The sequence below is a fragment of the Cnephaeus nilssonii genome (genome assembly GCF_951640355.1).
Source record: "Cnephaeus nilssonii genome assembly, chromosome: 12".
Classification (NCBI taxonomy): domain Eukaryota; kingdom Metazoa; phylum Chordata; class Mammalia; order Chiroptera; family Vespertilionidae; genus Cnephaeus; species Cnephaeus nilssonii.
This window is the reverse complement of record NC_137083.1, coordinates 61,534,309-61,551,266: the sequence shown is the minus strand read 5'-3', so window position 1 is coordinate 61,551,266 and position 16,958 is coordinate 61,534,309. Positions and strand designations below refer to the sequence as shown.

The following is a 16,958-nucleotide window of genomic DNA, read 5'->3' as shown; positions in this document are numbered from 1 at the left end:
CAGGGCATATGCTCAGTTATGGGCTCGATCCCCAGAAGGGGACATGCAGGAGGCAGCTGATCAATGTTTTGCTCTCACATCCATGTTTCTCTTCCTTTCTCTCTCTCTTTCTCCTTTCTTCTCTCTCTATAAATCAATAATAATATCTTTGGGGGGGAAATAACATCTGTTCAGTACTCACTGTTGCCCTGCATATCAAAGAACATACGTTTGAATACTCTCCTTAAAACTAACACAAGTGTGAGGTTACCAAGAGCAAATACCAAGCATGCACACACCAACAAGTGTTTGCTGTTCTGTGCTGTATGTTTAACATTTATTTCTTTTAAAGCACTGAGAATTTCAAAATAGTACAACTATCTCCAACTTGGTCTCTAAATCTGATATTTAAATTAAAGGCTGGCAGGCCTCAACATTCATGCCGTAAAGCCAGGCAAATGCTCCTATTAAACAGGACTCGCAGCTATGGAATGCCAAAAGTGGCAAGGATCCCAAAGAGATCTCTCTCTTCTATCCTCATCTTCACACACACACACACACACACACACACACACACACACACACACACAGTTGATTTGGTAAGAGGCACCAAGCTTTCTAAAGGAAGTTCTTTGGACTATATTCATACTTGCTCTTATACAGCAATAATGAGAGAAAAATTGAAAATATCCTGATGAAAGCCACTGTCCTAAAATACAAGTTCTTAAAATTACCAACCCTGTACAAACCTACATCCATTCTTATTTGACAATAGAAAGAAAATACCCTGAAGGCCATCTGTTGTCATACTTAAAACCAAGCAGCATAGAAAAGAGCAAATATATCATATGCTAGGCTACAATTATTTCTATTTTAGAAAGCAATGACCAACTTCAGTTCAAAGGAAAAAATTTCTATTATCAGCCTGTTTCAAAAGCACAGAAATAAGAGGCAAGCTAACAAGTGAAACTGAAAAAACCTTCATCGACCAGAATCTTTAAAATACCAAAATTCATTTCTAGACTTAAAAAAAAAATTCCTGTTAATACCCTGCTTAAAATCTTCACCAATTACTACCAGTGCCTGCAGTATAAAACTCCTTCAACCTGCCCACCCATCTGCAGATTCCCCTCTGCCTCTTCCTAGGCCTCCCAATCCTAGGACTCCACGCACAGTCATTAACACTCAGTAAGTTCTCTGAACGATGTGGTTTTACAGCTCTATGCCTTTGCCCAGTACCCTTCTATCCACCTAGAATGTCCTTCAACTCTGTCTGAAAACACCTCCTCATGTTTCAAAACCAAGGTCAAGCTTCATCTCTCACAACAGCCGTGTTTCCAAGTGGACTGCACATTGCTCTGTCTCTGACACTTACAGGTTGACAAAGTTAACCTCCCTCTCCTAGAATAGGAGAAGTCATGTCTCAGTTCTCTTGGTAGCCACATTCCAATTCTCTTGGTAGTATCTTTACTGCTTTGCAAAGCATCTGACAGAGAAATGGCACTCAAAATATTTGATAAGAAAACAGACTTAGAAAACACTGGGATACCATTTCACATCCACTGTATTGGCAAATATTAGAAAGCTAGACAAGTGTTGGTTTTGATAGAAAAAAAAAACAGTTAAGTCTCAAATGCTGTTAATGGAAATGTAAAGTTTGGTACTACCACTTTGAAGACTAAGATTTTCTTCTCTAGCAAAGCTGATGATTGTCACTTCCATTAAGACCAGCAATTCTGCTTCAGGTTACAGACATTAGCCACTATTTGCCAAATGTGGTGCCTGATTAGTATATATTTTTTAATGAGGGGATATACATACACATATCTCAAGGGTGCATCGCACAAACGTATGGGTAAATATCATTTTTGTAAAAGTATAGTGTCTAGTATCCTATCTAATAAAAGAGTAATATGCAAATTGACCATCACTCCAACACACAAGATGGCTGCCCCCATGTGGTCAAAGATCCTGCCCCCATGTGGACAAAAGATGGCCAACAGGGGAGGGCAGTTGGGAGGGACAAGGCCTGCAAGGGAGGGCAGTTGGGGGCAATCAAGCCTGCAGGGGAGGGCAGTTAGGGGTGACCAGGCTGGCAGAGGAGGGAAGTTGGGGGCAAACAGGCTGGCAGGGGAGCAGTTAGACATCAATCATGCTGGCAGGGGAGTGGTTAGGGGGTAATCAGGCTGGCAGGCAGAAGTGGTTAGGGGCAATCAGGAAGGCAGGCAGGCGAGCAGTTGGGAGCCAGCAGTCCTGGACTGTGAGAGGGATGTCCAACTGCCCGTTTAAGACCTGATCCCACCGGGATCGGGCCTAAATGGGCAGTCGGACATTCCTCGAGGGGTCCCAGATTGGAGAGGGTGCAGGCTGGGCTGAGGGACACCCCCTCCCCCCGTGTACGAATTTCGTGCACCGGGCCTCTAGTGCATATATAAAACATACATACTGGGTATGAACATAAAGTACAATTCTTATTGTATGTACTAAATAAAAAAGCCTGCCCACCCATCTGCACACATATGTGCTCAAAAAAACATTCGTAAATGTTCATTACAGCAATATATATAATGCTGAAAAACTGGAAATAACCCAAATGTACAGTAACAAAATGGATATGTAAAATAAAGTACATGCATGTAACTTATTATAAATGAATTAAAAGCAAAGTTGAACTACTTCTATCAACATCAATGAATCCCAAAGGTAATACTGAACTAAAATGTATGACATCATTTATTTACACATGCATAACAATGCTACCTATTACTTATGGATATGTACATATATAAGAAAGTAAAAAAATGAAATATTTCACATGGGGCTTCACTTTAACTTCAGGTCTTATTTCCTTTTTAAAAACATTTTTTATTGATTTTAGAGAAAGGAAGGGAGAGGGATAGAGAGATAGAACCATTGATGAGAGAGAAACATCAACTGGCTGCCTCCTACACACTCTCCACTGGGAATTGAGCCCAAAACTCGGGCATGTGCCCTGACTGGGAATCAAGCCTTGACTTCCAGGTTAAAGGTCCAACTGTACTCACCATTCCACATTTTCTAAGGGCAGAAAAGTGGATTCATCTATTTTTAAAAGATTTTAATATGGCCACAGCATTCAGACAAGAAGAAATAAAAGGCAACCAAATTGGAAAGGAAGTAGTAAAATAGTCATTTGCAGATGACATAATACTGTATATAGAGAACCCTAAAGATCCTACCATAAAACTACCAGAACTGATAAATGAATTCAGTAAAATAGCAGGATACAAAATAAATATTCAAAAGTCAATTGCATTTTTACACACTAATAATGAATTACCAAAAAGGGAAACTAAGAAAACAATCCCATTTATAATTGCCTCAAAAAACACACAACATTATGAATAAATTTAACCAAGGAGATAAAAGACCTGTACTCAGAAAATTATAAGTCACTGAGGAAAGAAACTGAAGAAGGTACAAGTAAATGAAAGCATATACAGTATTATAAATAGAAAGAATTAACATGATTAAAATGCCCATACCAACCAGAGCAATCCATAGATAGACTCAATGCAACTCCTATCAAAATAGTAATGGCGTTTTTTCACAAAACTAGAATAATCCAAAAATGTATATGGAATCACAAAAGACCCTGAATAGCCACAACAATCTTGAGAAAGAAGAACAAAGTTGGAGGAATCACACTACCTGATATCAAACTATACTACAAGGCAATAGTAATCGAAACAGGTTGGTACTGACATAAAAACAGACAGAGATCAGTGAAACAGAATACTAATAAAGAGCCCAGAAATAAACCCACACCTACATGGTCAATTAATATATGACAAAGGAAGCAAGAACATACAATGGAGTAAAGACAGTCTAATCAATAAATGATGTTGGGAAAATTGAACACATACATGTAAAAAAAATAAAACTAGATGACCTTCTTACACCATATACAAGAATAAACTCAAAATGGGTTAAAGACAAATGTAAGACTCGAAACCATAAAAGTCCTACAAGAAAACACAGGCAGAAAAATCTCTAAAATTTATCTTAGCGATATCTCCTCAGGCAAGGCAAACGAAAGAAAAATAAACCAATGGGACTACATCAAATTAAAAAGTTGTTGCACAACAAAAACCATCATCAAAACAAAAAGAGCCCTGGCCATGTAGCTCAGTTGGTTAGAGCCGTGGTCGGCAAACTGCGGCTCGCAAGCCACATGCGGCTCTTTGGCCCCTTGAGTGTGGCTCTTCCACAAAATACCACGGCCTGGCCGAGTCTATTTTGAAGAAGTGGCGTTAGAAGTTTAAAAATATTGGCTCTCAAAAGAAATTTCAATCATTGTACTGTTGATATTTGGCTCTGTTGACTAATGAGTTTGCCGACCACTGGGTTAGAGCATTGTCCAAATACGCCAATGTTGCAGGTTTGATCCCCAGAGTCAGGGCACATACAAAAATCAACCAATGAATGCATGAATGGATGGAGCAACAAACTGGTATGTGTATGTGCATCTGTCTGTCTTGTCTCTCTCTCCCCGCAAAATCAATCAATAAAATAAATAAATAAATGAAATAATTAAAAACAAAAACACGACAACCTACTGAATGGAAGATATCCTTTAATGAGACTACTAATAAGAGATTAATAGCTAAAATTTATAAAACACTCATATAACTCAACAACAAAAAATCCAATTAAAAAATGGACAGAGTACCTGCCCAGCTGGCATGGCTCAGTGGTTGAGCATCGACTTATGAACCAAGAAGTCATGGTTCAATTCCCAGTCACAGCATATTCCCAGGTGGCGGGCTCAATCCCCAGTGGGGGACATACAGAAGGCAATCAATGATTCTGTCATTGGTGTTTCTATCTCTCTCTCCGTCTCCCTTCCTCTCTTAAATAAATAAAATATATATATACTAGAGGCCCAATGGATGAAGATTCGTGCAAGAATGGGCCTTCCTTCCCCTGGCTGCCAGCACTGCCTTCACTCTGGCCGGAGCTGCCTTTCCGCCTTCCCATGCTGCCCAGAAGCCCAGAGCAGCTGGGGCGGTGCGGAACGCCCCTGGCCGCTCAGCGCCTGTGTATGCAAATTAACCTTCCATCTTTGTTGAGTTAATTTGCATACTCACTCCAGATTAGCTGGTGGGGTGTCGCAAAGGTACGGTCAATTTGCATTTTACTCTTTTATTTGTGTGTGTGTGTGTGTGTGTGTGTGTGTATATATATATATATATATATATATATATATATACACACACACACACACACATACATATATATATATAATTTTAAATATAAATAAATAAGTGGCAGAGGACCTGAATAGACACTTCTCCAGAGAACATACAGATACCCAATAGACATATGAAAAGATGCTCAATAGCACTAATCATCAGAGAGATGTGAAAACCACAATGAGATGTCTCACACCTGTGAGAATGGCTATCATCAATAAACAAGTGTTGGCAAGGATGTGGAGAAAAGGAAACCCTTGTACACTCTTGGGGGAATACAACACTGGTGTGACCACTATGGAAAACAGTATGGAGGTTCCTCAAAAAATTAAAAATGGAACTGTCTTATGACTTAGCAATTCCACAAACCCAAAACACTAATTTGAAAGAAAATATGCACCACCCTGGTCAGTAGGGCTCAGTTGGTTGAGCATTGTCCCATGTGGGCTTGATCCCCGGTGTGGGGCATGCAGGAGGCAGTCGATCAATGATCCTCTCTTATCATTGATGTTTCTATCTCTCCCTTTCCCTTCCTCTCTGAAATAAATAAAATATATTTTAAAAAAAAAGAAAAAAACTTTTTCCAGACAATTTCTATTGAACAAAAAACTTAATACTGCCATCATTATGCAGTTTTATCTGAATCACCCATATCAACTAACTTCCAGAATACTAGTAAGATGAAGTTTTACTCATAAAAATGTGACAGCTGAAAGAAAAAAGTGCCCTGGCCAGTGTAGCTCAGTTAGTCGGAGCATCCATCTCATATACCAGCAGATGGTGAGTTATAATCCTGGTCAGGGCACATACTGAGATTTTGGGTTCTATCTGAGGTAAGGGCACGTGCAGGAGGAAACTGATCAGTGTTTCTCTCTCACATCGATGTTTCTCACTCCATGCCTTCTCCTCTCTCTAAAATCGATTAAAAAATCTAAAAACGTTGAAAAGAAAAAGGATCTATGCCCAGCCAGTGTGGCTCAGAGGCTGAGCATCGACCCAGGAACCAAGAGGTTGTTGGTTCAATTCCCAGTCAGGGCACATGCCTGGAGTTGCAGGCTCGATCCATTGTGGGGGAGTGTGCAGGAGGCAGCTGATTGATGATGTTCCTCTCTCATCAATTTTTCTATCTCTCTATCCCTCTCCCTTCCTCTCTCTGTAAAAATCAATAAAAACCTTTAAAAAATAAAAATAAATTTTAAAAAAGGATCTACAATAAGGCCAAGTTAAAAGCCTACCACTATATTTTAATCAAATATTACTGCCAACCTAGAATTGGGTTCTACAATATTAATCATAATTCAAAGCAGCCCTCTCTTGCTATTGAACAAGCTTAGACATTTTTTATGCGACTATACATTAATTGTTTGAAAGAATTCTGTGAGAAACCATGTCCCGCGTGACTTAGAGGTTCAGGATCTGGAGAAGCGCCGCAGGCAAATGATGAGACAAGAAATAATAATTTGGAAATTGGGGCCGAAACCGGTTTGGCTCAGTGGATAGAGCGTCGGCCTGTGGACTGAAGGGTTCCAAGTTCGATTCCAGTCAAGGGCATGTACCTTGGTTGCAGGCGCGTCCCCAGTGGGGGGCGTGCAGGAGGCAGCTGATCGATGTTTCTCTCTCATCGATGTTTCTGGCTCTCTATCCCTCTCTCTTCCTCTCTGTAAAAAATCAATAAAATATATTTTAAAAAAATAATAATAATTTGGAAATTGGGGGCCAGGCGGAGAGTCCAATGCAAGGGGAAGGACTTTACTGGTGTCCAGGCCCTGCCAACCTTTTATTCAATTTTGGATACACATATTGCCCTTAGGCAGGCAATTCCGGTAACAGACTATCTTAAAGATCAGTAAATATTAGTAAAGATTTACTTTGAGACTATTTGGTCAGGAAATTGCTTGAGCCACCATTGTCTCGACTCAACAATCGGTGCATAGCTTTGGCCCTTGCCAGAGCTCAAGGTTCACCAGCGTTCCGGGCTCCTTGTTTACACTTTTCTGATAGTGAAGACAATGGGTAGCTTCCAACAGAATTTGAACAAGGGCCTTGCCCCATCTACTAAACCATACTGTCTTTCAATAGGTACTCTATATTGCCTGGTCAGTGTGGCTTAGTTGGTTGAGCATATCCCAAGAGTTCACTGGTTCGATTCCCAGTCAGGGCACATGCCCAGGTTGCAGGCTCACTTCCCAACAGGAGGCATGCAGGAGGCAGCCTAACCATGTTTCTCTCTCATCAATGTTACTATCTCTCCCTCTCTCTCTAAAAAATCAATAAGAACATATTGGGGGGAAAAAAAGAAATACTCTATATGAAAAACAAAACTGAAACAAGACATGAGGGAACCATAAGATTCCTTCAATGAAACATATAATGAACAGATACACACTTGCCCCAAAGAACAAAATCAACTTAAGTTGGCTGCTCCTCATTACCAGACAAGGACGGTGACATCTCACCTCAATTCCAGCATCTGTAATTATGGCAACAACTGACACTTTCATAGAGTTGGTCAAAGTTTGACTTAAACATGGTAAACAAAGCATTTGAATTCTCAGGTCAGCAGGTGATGAGTTAACACTGGATAGCATTTTAATAATTACAATTTCACAATACTAAATTCTAGGAATGCATTTCTAAAAAGGAAAGGGCAACAAGTGTTACTGGCAAAAGATAGGGGCTTTTCCTACTCAAACTTTTATTAATGCATGTTTCTAAATATGAAGCAACACCTTATTACCATATTACAAAATCAGAAAGTAAGATGTCAAGATTTTCTATTTCATACTTCTAAATGCCCTAGTAAATATTCACACAATGTTCATACCAAGAAAGTAGTAATAAACTGCAGAACTTATTTTAACTATCATATCTATCTGTAAAGATAATAATATGCAAAATAAGATTTTAAATTTGTTAAAAGCTATTTTCAATTCTCTATTCCCTGGAAGGCAATACATATGTTTATGAAAGTTTTTTTACACTTTATATATAAATACAATCAGAGTTATATACAAAACTAGAGGCCTGGTGCACGACATTTGTGCATTGGGGAGGCAGGCCCTCAGCCCAGCCTGCACCCTCTCACAGTCCGGGACCCCTCGGGGGAGCGGGCCTAAGCTGGCAGTCGGACATCCCCCGAGGGGTCCTTAGCACTGCAGTGGAGGCTGGGGAGGCTCCCGCCACCCCTGCTGCGCTTCCCAGTTGTGAGCCCAGCTTTTGAATGAGCAGCGCTCCCCCTGTGGGAACGCACTGACCACTAAGAGGCAGCTCCTGCTTTGAGCATCTGCCCCTTGGTGGTCAGTGCATATCATAGTGACCAGTCTTTCTGCCATTCAGTCAATTTGCATATTAGGGTTTTATTATATAGGATGTCTATTAGATCCTAAATTGGAAAAAGCTAGCCTATTCAAATTACAGTAACCCACATAATCTTGGTCACACACACTGCACTATAAAACTATATTCTTAACAGGGACTAAGTTACAACCTCTGATCTTTAAATCAAGCTAAGCCACCAGATATCTCCCATCCTCACAGGTACCCTCCTGCATATTTAGCTCCTGCCTCTATGACATTCAGCTTCCTTCAGGAAACCTTCTCAAGGCTTGATACACTCAACTCCATATTATTCCAAGGTCCTACCCTCTTTTTAAACTTATTTTTAAGTTTTTAAGTGCCTATAGTCTTTATTTGTGTAGTATCTTTATACAGCTGACCCCTGAACAATGCAGGAGCTAGGGGTGCTGACCCCCTGCACAATCAAAAACCCATGTATAACTTTACTTACTTATTTACTAGAGGCCCGGTGCACAAAATTTGTGCACAGGGGGAGGAGGGAGGGCCCCTCAGCCCAGCCTGCACCCTCTCCAATCCGGGACCCCTTAGGGGATGTCTGACTGCTGGTTTAGGCCTGATGATCCCGGGGATTGGGACTAAACCGGCAATCGGACATCCTTCTTGCAATCCGGGGCCGCTGGCTCCTAATCGCTCACCTGCCTGCCTGCCTGATGCCCCTAACTGCTCCCCTGCTGGCCTGATCGCCCCTAACCACTCTGCCAGCCTGATCACCCTAACTGCTCTACCCTGCCGGCCTGATCACCCCTAACTACTCTCCCCTGCCGGCCTGATTGCCCCTAACCACCTCTGCCTTGGCCTCCGCCACCATGGCTTTGTCTGGAAGAATGTCCAGAAGAGGTCCGGTCTATCCAGTCTAATTAGCATATTATCCTTTTATTAGTATAGATTATTAGTATAGATTTGTTAATCCTTCACCTGAGGATATTTTTCCATTGATTTTTAGGGAGAGTGGAAAAGAGAAGGAAAGACAAGAGAGAAACATGGATGTGAGAGAAACACATCAATTGGTTGCCTCCAGCACATGCCCTGACCAGGGCCTGGGCTGGGAAGAAGCCTGCAACCAAGGTACGTGCCCTTGACCAGAATCGAACCCGGGACCCTTTGGTCCACACGCAAACAACTCTATCGATTGAGCCAATTTTAAAAAAAATTGATTTCAGAGAGGAAGCGAGAGGGAGAAAGAGATAGAAACATTAATGATGAGAGAGAATCATTGATTGGCTGCCTCCTGCATGCCCCACACTGGAGATCAAGCCCGCAACCCAGGCATGTGCCCTGACCGGGAATTGAACTGTGACCTCTTGTTCATAGGTTCACACTCAACCACTGAGTAACACCACCTGGGCCATGTATAATTTTTGCCTCCCTGAAAACTTAACTTCTAATAGCCTACTGTTGACTGAAAGCCTTAGAGATAATGTAAATGTTCAATTAACATACTTTGTATGTTATATGTATTATAAAATAAAGAGAAAAGAAAATGTTAAAATCACAAGAGAAATTACATTTACAGTACTGTATGTAGTTATTGAAAAAAAATCCACATTTAAGTGGATCTGTGCAGTCCAAACCCATGTTATTCAAGGATCAATTGTATCTCCATGTTATGGTCCTATTCGTTTTTATATAAAATTAACAGAAGCACAGGGTTAATAATAGGATTTAATAACTTATCTTTAAATAGACTTATTCAAGAGAATAGAAAAAGCTCTCAAGATTAAGAAATGAGCAACTGTACCTTTTAGGTCTTCATAAAACCATGTAGAATAAATATTAACAGTGCTTAGATTCTGAAGCCAAAAGTAAACTTGTGATTTAATTCCTCAAGCTTCAGTAAAGTATTAATAAATTTAATTTTTTTACTTAAAAGAAAATTTAAAAAAATTTATTCTGCTACTCTTCACTCCTTTTCCAAGAGCTACACAGTAAAACCTCCCAAGGCCTGCTTTACACAGAAATGGAGTAACTCAATACTTACCATTATGTTCCCAACAACAATATGATTAAAAAGAAAGGCAGGCCCTAACCAGTTTGACTCGGTGAATAGAGCATTGGCCTGCAAACTGAAGGGTCCCAGGTTCGATTCTGGTCAAGGGCATGTACCTTGGTTGCGGGCACATCCCCAGTAGATGTGCAGGAGGCAGCTGATCGATGTTTCTCTCCCATCGATGTTTCTAACTCTCTATCCCTCTCCCTTCCTCTATGTAAAAAATCAACAAACTATATTAAAAAAAGAAAAAGAAAGGCAGGCAGCTCAGCCACAGACATGCCATCCAGACTGAGGAAGACCAGAAAACTTCAGGGCCACGTGAGCCACGGCCGCATCGGCAAGTACAGGAAGCACCCAGGGGCTGCAGTAATGCTGGTGGCTTGCATCATCACAGGACCAACTTAGACAAGTATCACCCAGGTTACTTTGGGAAAGTTGGTGTGAGGCATTACCACTTAAAGAGGAACCAGAGCTTCTGCCCAGCTGTCAACCTTGATAAACTGTGGACCCTGGTCAGTGAGCAGACACGGGTAAATGCTGCCAAAAGCAAGACTGGAGCTGCTCCTATCATTGATGTGGTGCGATTGGGCTACTACAGCGTTCTGGGGAAGGGAAAGCTCCCAAATCAGCCTGTCATTGTGAAGGCCAAGGTCTTCAGCAGAAGAGCCGAGGAAAGGATTAAGGGTGTTGGTGGGGCTTGTGTCCTGGCAGCTTGAAGCTACATGGAGGGAAGTTCATTAAAATGTCCAAGTAAAAAAAAAAAAGACAGACAGACAAAAGACTTTTTATATAAAAAACAAAATTTGTAAGAGTTTTACATTTTATTTAAAAGGCAGAATTCTGGCACTGAAGTCTAGTCTTCTAGCTTGGAGTAAAGATAACTGCTTTATTAATGAAATATTCTAACAATGGGTCCCCACTGTCAGCTGTCCAGAGTCAATTCAGTGCCTGATAAAAATAACATTTAATATAGCATATCCTATAGCCCAAGAAGTAGTCTGCTATCCATTGTATTTCCTCGTCTCCACACAAAAAGGAGGCACTACATTATTTCATCACATCAATGACACAACACTGTTTTATGACACACCATGAAAAAAAAAAGCTGACAATCAAAATGTGACTCACCACCAATTGTAAGACATCTCAATTTTAAGGATGTTAAGATGCAAGAAAAAATGTCATAGAATCTGTAACATATAGTGCAAATCTGACATTCTTTACTAACAAAAACATTTGCCATCTTCACACACCACCAATTTTCTTTCTTGGCTAAGAGTGTATTTACATGGTTTATTGTATAATTCAATTCAATCTGATTCAAATATTTTATCGAAGATCATACTATTATGCCAACACTATGCTAAGGACAAATAAAGTACATCCTAGGCTTTATAACAACATGACATCTTCTCTTCCAACATAGAGTAGCCCCCTTATCTGTGGAGGATATGTTCCAAGACCCTCTGGTGGATGCCTAAGACCTCAGAGAGTACCAAACACTATATATACTGCTTTTCCTATACATATCTTTTCACTTAAAGGATGCACTTTACAGCTTCTCTTTGGCATATCTGAATTACCAACATCACTAATCTTGTATTTTGAGATCATCATTAAGTAAAATAAGGATTACTGCCCTGGCTGGTTTGGCTCAGTGGATAGAGCGTGGGCCTGTGGACTGAAGGGTCCTGGGTTCAATTCTGATCAAGGGCACATGCCCTTGCCGAAACCAGTTTGGCTCAGTGGATAGAGTGTTGGCCTGCGGACTGGAGGGTCCCAGGTTCGATTCCGGTCAGGGGCATGTATCTTGGTTGCGGGCACATCCCCAGTAGGGGGTGTGCAGGAGGCAGCTGATCGATGTTTCTCTCTCATCGATGTTTCTAACTCTCTATCCCTCTTCTCTTCCTCTCCGTAAAAAAATCAATAAAAATTAAAAAAAAAAAAAAAGGGCACACGCCCCGGTTGCGGGCTCAATCCCCGGTAGGGGGCGTGCAGGAGGCAGTCAGTTGATGATGTTCTCTCATCATGGATGTTTCTATCTCTCTCTCCCTCTCCCTTCCTCTCTGAAATCAATAAACATATATTTAAAAAATAAAGTAAGATATGGGTTACTTGCATGTTTAAAGGGACAAAAGCATAAGAAGGCCTAGTTGTCTCCAAACCATCACTAGAAGGACTTACTCTATGATCTCAACACTTTCAACCAACCTGCGTAGCCCGGGTTTTTATCTCGGAAAAAAAAAAAAATGGGTCATAACACCTCAGAGCAAGATGCTACAAGAATAAATGTTAGAATGAGAAGTATCACATTACTAAACAAGTTATCAGAGAACAAGAAAGGTAGAAATGAGGATAGAATGGGCCAGCAGGATAGACTTTAGCTACTTGCTACTAAAAGATTTTTTTTGGGGGAAAAAAAGTACAAAAGTGAATCTGAAAAAAATTAGAAACCATTAATAGTATTAGCTCTATTTAGTAAAAGTGGCTCACTAAGGTGAATGAACAAACAAACCGGTACATTCAAACTATGGAATATTACTCAGTGCTAAAAAGAAATGAGTTATCAAGCCATGAAAAGACATGAAAGAAATTTAAATGCACATTACTAAGTGAAAGAAGCCTATCTGAAAAGGCTATATATACTGTATGACTCCAACTATATGACATATGGAAAAGGCAAAAATGCGGAGACAGTAAAAAAAATCAGTGGCTGCTAGGGAGTGGGGTGAACTAGGTGGAGCACGGAGAATTTCAGGGCAGTGAAAATACTCTATGATACCGTGACGGTGGTTACAAGCCATCATACATTTGTCCAAATCCATAGGATGTACAACACCAAGGGTGAACCCTAATGTAAACTATTTTGCATGATAATGATGTGTTAATGTAGGTTCATCAATTATAACATGCATCACACTCTGGTGGGGGATGTTGATAATGGGGTAGGCTGTTCATGAATGGGGACAATATGGGAAATATCTTTCTATACTTCCCTTCCATTTTGATATGAACCTAAAACTACTCTAAAAAACTAGTCTTGATTTTTAAAAAAGGCTATTGGGCATGTAAAACTTAAGAAAGTAAGCAAAGAAAAAGAGGTTACAAAGAAAACAGCTGAGCCCTGGCTAGTGTGGCTAAGTTGGGCGTTATCCTGTGCATTGCTGGTTTGATGGTCAGGGAACATGCCCAGGTTGTGGGCTTGATCGCCTATGGGGGGAGTGCAGGAGGCAGCTGATCCCTGTTTTGCTCATATCAATGTTTCTCTCTCCCTCTCCCTTCCTCTCTCTCTAAATCAATAAAAAATAAAATTAAAATAAATTTGTAAAAACAGTTGAACACCAGCCCAGGGTCATCAAGACACTAGGATGACCCTAAGTGTCACACTATTGACTCTTAGCATCTACAAGACATCCAGATGCTGGCAAAGGCCAACGGTCTGAAAATATACCATCAAGGTAATTAAATCAATAAACAGCTGGTTATAAACATTTCTGACTTAGATACAACACAAAAACCCAGGTGTCCCCTTGAGTTGATACATAAATTCTGAACTGTCCTCTACAATCTCAAAATAAATAATTACTACTATAGTATTTGTAACTAATGAGATATTTCCCACTAACATTCAGTTTCTACCTTTCTTCCTCACTATTTTTAAGGAAGCCCCTGAGAAATAAATACTTTGGCTTAACTTTTTAACCTAGATCAAATGGGTTAGGCAAAATTTTAATATCTTATGCTGCTTTATAGCGTCAGCTCTAAATATACTCTGCTCAAGAAAATAAAGCATTGTATATACTTTTAAAAAATGTATTTTTATTGATTTCAGAGAGGAAAGGAGAGGGAGAGAGAGAGATAGAAATATCAGTGATGAGAATCACTGATCGCTGCCTCCGGCACACCCCACATTGGGGATCGAGCCTGCTACCTGGGCATGTGCCCTGACTGGGAATTGGTCGGAAGCTCAATCACTGAGCAACACTTGCTGGACTAAAGAAACCAATTTTACCATAGGCTAAATCATATAAATAAGAGTTTAGTTCCTGCAGTATCTCATCAGCATTGTAACAAAATGGCATTTGATAACCTGCTGTAGTTAGTAACAAAAAGATACACTGAATGTAATAGCATTTTATATTACCTTAGCCCCAAGTTATCTTCCTGATCTAAAACTCTTTAAGGTGATAGAAATCCTTTAGTTATAATGCTCTTAATAGGTTTGCAACTCATCCTAAGTTTATCTTCATTTTCACATATAAATGTTACAGATCTAAAAACAGCCAAATGTAGAAAGTTAAATTTATCATGCAAATAGCTAAACAAATCCACCAAATCTGTGTGCTTCTAGACCACATCCTCATACATTTATATCCCATCTTATTTCCAAAGAGGCAGTACCAATTACACTTCATTCAAAATCAAAATAACTTCTATACAAAAGCCACTAATAACTAAGATGAATGCACTGCTACATTAATTATCAAAAGTTAACAATTACTCCCTCCAGAGATGGAGTGTAATTCTTCCAGCTCTCTTGAGTGTCAGCTTAACTACACACTTAGTGACTAGCTTCCAAAGAATATAATACAGAGGAAAAACTAACTTTACAGTGAAGAAACCTGGCAAGCACCACCTTAGTCACGTGTGTCAAGGTTACCATAACCTGTGCAGTCATGAGGGGGCACTTCCCCTTTGTGGTATTCTTTCCAAACATCCACAATGAATTTGGCCAAATTTTAAAATCTTATTATTACGATGTCTAATCATGGGGCGGGGGGGGGGGGGGGGGGGAGAGGAGAAGGGGACCACATAAACAGAAATTGAGGAGCACTCCAAAAAAATACCTGACCAGTACTGCAAAACAATCAAGGTGATGTAAAACAGTGAAGGAGTGAGAAACTCAGACTAAGGAGACATGACAACTATATGTAATGTGGTATCCTGGACTGAATTCTGGAACAGAAAAGAACATTCATGGAAAAACTGGTGAAATCTGAATAAAGCCTGGAGTTTAGTGTACCAACACTGGTTTCTTAGTTTTGATAATATAAAATAGTAACACAGAGGTAATTTCTGTATTATCTTCACAATTCTTCTGTAAATCTAAAATAAAAAGTTTATCTAAAAAAAGTCAAAAGCTAACAAACATTAAGACAAAAACAGTAGAAAATGAGATGGGTCGCTTACACCCAAGCTTTCTTTCATAAAATCATCCCAACTTTTAAAAAATTAAGCATCGAAAGTTTTTATACAAGCTTAGTTATGTTGAGACTAATAATTAAAGATACTAAAACATGAAGCAAAACTGATCCACTATAGGCACTCAGAGCTTAAATATCAATAAAAACGTTGGCACCTAAATTTTCTGCAAAATATATATTTAAGATATCTGGAGAGTATTAAAAAGCATAATGGGCCCTAACCAGTTTGGCTCAGTGGATAGAGCGTTGGCCTGTGGACTGAAGGGTCCCAGGTTCGATTCTGGTCAAAGGCATGTACCTTGGTTGTGGGCACATCCCCAGTGGGAGGTGTGTAGGAGGCAGCTGATCGATGTCTCTCTCTCATTGATGTTTCTAACTCTCTGTCCCTCTCCCTTCTTCTCTGTAAAAAATCAATAAAATATATATATTTTTAAAAAAGCATAAGGGTAAAATAGTTAAATGCTTAAATACAGAACTGTTTCAAACTCTGATGGGATCCTATCCTGGCTCTGGGAATATTATTTTACTCAGTTATACTCCCATTCCCTAATTTACCTTTAAAAAAAAACACACAAAATATTGCCGAAACCGGTTTGGCTCAGTGGATAGAGCTTCGGCCTGTGGACTGAAGGGTCCCAGGTTCGATTCCGGTCGGGGGCATGTACCTTGGTTGTGGGCACGTCCCCAATGGGGGTTGTGCAGGAGGCAGCTGGTCGATGTTTCTCTCTCATCGCTATTTCTAGCTCTCTATCCCTCTCCCTTCCTCTCTGTAAAAAATCAAAAAAATATATTTAAAAAAAAAAAATATATATATATATATATATATATATATATACACACACAGCCCTAGCTGGTTTGGCTCAGTGGGTAGAGCGTTGGCCTGAGGACCAAGGGGTCCTGGGTTCGATTCCGGTCAAGGACACATACCTTGGTTGCAGGCTACTTCCCAGCCCGGGCCCTGGTTGGGGCTCGTGCAGGAGGCAACCAACTGATGTGTTTCTCTCACATCAATGTTTCTGTCTGTCTTTCCCTCTCTCTTCCACTCTCCCTAAAAATCAATGGGAAAATATCCTTGGATGAGGATTAAAATAAAAAAAAATAAAAATATATAATTTTAGGTAATTAAATATATAAAATTTTGAAAGGAACAGCATGCTGCCATTCTAGCCTGATAAAAGCTTCTATAAATCAGGC

General features: G+C 40.0%; 1 protein-coding gene and 1 pseudogene across 3 annotated transcripts in view; one reads left to right on the top strand and one right to left on the bottom strand.

Annotated features, from left to right (window-relative positions):
- UBE2H (ubiquitin conjugating enzyme E2 H) overlaps positions 1 to 16,958 on the bottom strand; it is a 111,193-nt gene that overhangs the window by 82,317 nt on the left and 11,918 nt on the right. The window lies entirely within an intron of this gene.
- Positions 9,352 to 16,569, top strand: LOC307108267 (large ribosomal subunit protein uL15-like; annotated as a pseudogene). The gene has a single exon. The product of its transcript is annotated as a large ribosomal subunit protein uL15-like (transcript).